The sequence below is a fragment of the Octodon degus genome, unplaced genomic scaffold, assembly GCF_000260255.1.
Source record: "Octodon degus isolate 3935 unplaced genomic scaffold, OctDeg1.0 scaffold00208, whole genome shotgun sequence".
NCBI lineage: Eukaryota > Metazoa > Chordata > Mammalia > Rodentia > Octodontidae > Octodon > Octodon degus.
In genome coordinates this window covers 3,770,128-3,772,376 of record NW_004524784.1, presented here as the reverse complement: position 1 = coordinate 3,772,376, position 2,249 = coordinate 3,770,128, and the positions used below count along the sequence as shown (strand labels likewise).

Sequence of the window (2,249 nt, the reverse complement as noted above, 5' to 3'; positions counted from 1 at the left end):
AGAAACCCAAAGTACAAATATAGAATAAAATGAAGGATTCATAATAGGAAACATGGAGATTGGTCCTTCCTTTGTATATACAAAATAGGATAGATATACAGCTACTTTCTCTTAATTCAATGAGAAGAAAGATTTGTACTAATAGTATTTGGACAAGATATCATGTCTGCATCTTGTACTATGAATAACCACTACGAAGACAACAATATGCAATGTATTAATTAATGAAACTGTCCTTCTAATCGGTTTTGAAACTGTCTCATTGCTATTTGTTTTTCAATAAAATTAATTTTAAAAAAACATAAGGGCATGGAAACAAAAGGCTATATGATAACATGGGAGGCTGCTTGTTGGTTCTCCCAGATTGGAATCAATTAGAGAATGCTTGCTGGAAGCTGGCATCTCTTTGTGACAAAATGAACTTCAACAGGACCTTATAATTTGAAAGCTACCCCAGAGTAACAAATGAGAAATACCATTATACAGTTCTTGGTGTTCTTGCATATACCTTCCCAACTGGGATAGTGTCAAATCAAACAGAATTCAATTGACTTTATCCTAAAGCCATTTACAAAAATTTTAAGACGGGATCTCATATTGTAATTCAAGCTGACCTTGAATTTGGGCCAATCCTCCTCACTTGGCTAAAATAATAGCTGGCAACTGATACAGTCCAAGATATCTTAGGAAAAAAAAATGATACAGTCCCTACAATAAAATATTTGGATGGATTTAAATTTTTGGAAAGATTGCTAACAGGTTATTTTACATCTTAATATAATACACAGTGCATTTCCTGAAACTAAGTGCTACACCAAATATAAGCATTACAAGTTTTAGTATTAGTTAACCTAATGAAGCTGATAAACTAAAACACAGTAAGTTACTTTAAAAAGTGAAGTTTTCAAATTTAGTTTACTCTAGTGATATTTAAATAATATAATTCTTTAAAAACAAAATTATATAAATAATTTATAATTTATAAATTATATAAACAAAAGTTATGTAGTGTTATCTAAGCAGTATTTATGATGGTTTTGTGAATATACTTACTATTGACTCCATTATTAATTATTCATGCATTTGCTCATGTAATATTTTAATTTGGAAAAAAGAAAAATGTTAAATTCAGTAACCTTAAAAGGGTAGACTGATATTAATAATAATCTCTATTACTCATTATAGTTAGCATCATACCCTTGACACAATTTATGCCTGCAAAAGAAGCCAAGAGTCACTGGTTCACTGGAGACAAGAGGAGGGGGATAAAAAGTGAAGAAAATGAAGAGGAAGTTTAGGAGGGAGAAGAGAAGGGAAAAGAGAGAAGGAAACAGATAATAATGATAATGGGTTAAAGAACTATGAGGTCAAAAGAAAGAGGGTGACATACACAGGATAAAGTTATATACGTGTGGGAACAGGGAGATAGCTCAGTAGAATAAGCACTTGCCTCGCAAGCACAAGGGTCTGAGTTCAATCCCCCGTTCTGCCAAAAAAATAAAATAAAATGAAGTTTGGTTTTTTTTCCATAATTTTATTGAGAGACAAATAGCAATGAGACGGTTTCAAGTCAAATTGGTATGACAGTTTCAATAATTAACAGACTGCATATTCTCTTCCTAATGGTTATTTGCTGTACAAGATGCAGACATGATATCCTGTTTACAAACACTATTAAAAATGAAGTTATATATTTGTGATCATACATATAACTGGACAAATCAGAACAGGAAATGGAACCATGTTATTTTACTGGAACATCAAAAAATCAGAGACCTGTTAAACCAGAAAAATCCTTGGAGAATATATTGTCCATCTTCTTTTCTACCAAGCATTGTCGCTATTCCCATCTTGCCTCAACCTTATAAACTTGTGTGGGAAGCCCTAAATCTATTACATATTGTTGCTTTAACCTAGAAAGTATTTTTCCTCTGGTACTGGTGATTAAGTCCAGGGGGACTCTACCATCAAGCTATATCCCCACGCCTTCTTAGTTTTTATTTTGAGGCCAGGGTCTCCCTAAATTGCCTACATGGGGCTGGGACTTACGATCTTCCTGCATCAGCCTGTCAAGTAGGAAGGATTTACAGGAGTATGCCACCACACCAAGCTTGGTCTAGAAAGTCCTATAAAAATTGAGAAAGTGTTAATCTTGGGAATCAACTTCCCTCAGTGAACTGTGGAGAAATGACATGCAAACACATAAACATAAATTGACTTTTTTTTTTTTTTTTTTTTTTTTTTTTTTT

At 32.8% G+C, this 2,249-nt stretch overlaps 1 protein-coding gene across 1 annotated transcript in view; it reads right to left on the bottom strand.

Annotated features, from left to right (window-relative positions):
* Spag6 (sperm associated antigen 6) overlaps positions 1-2,249 on the bottom strand; it is a 75,050-nt gene that overhangs the window by 9,233 nt on the left and 63,568 nt on the right.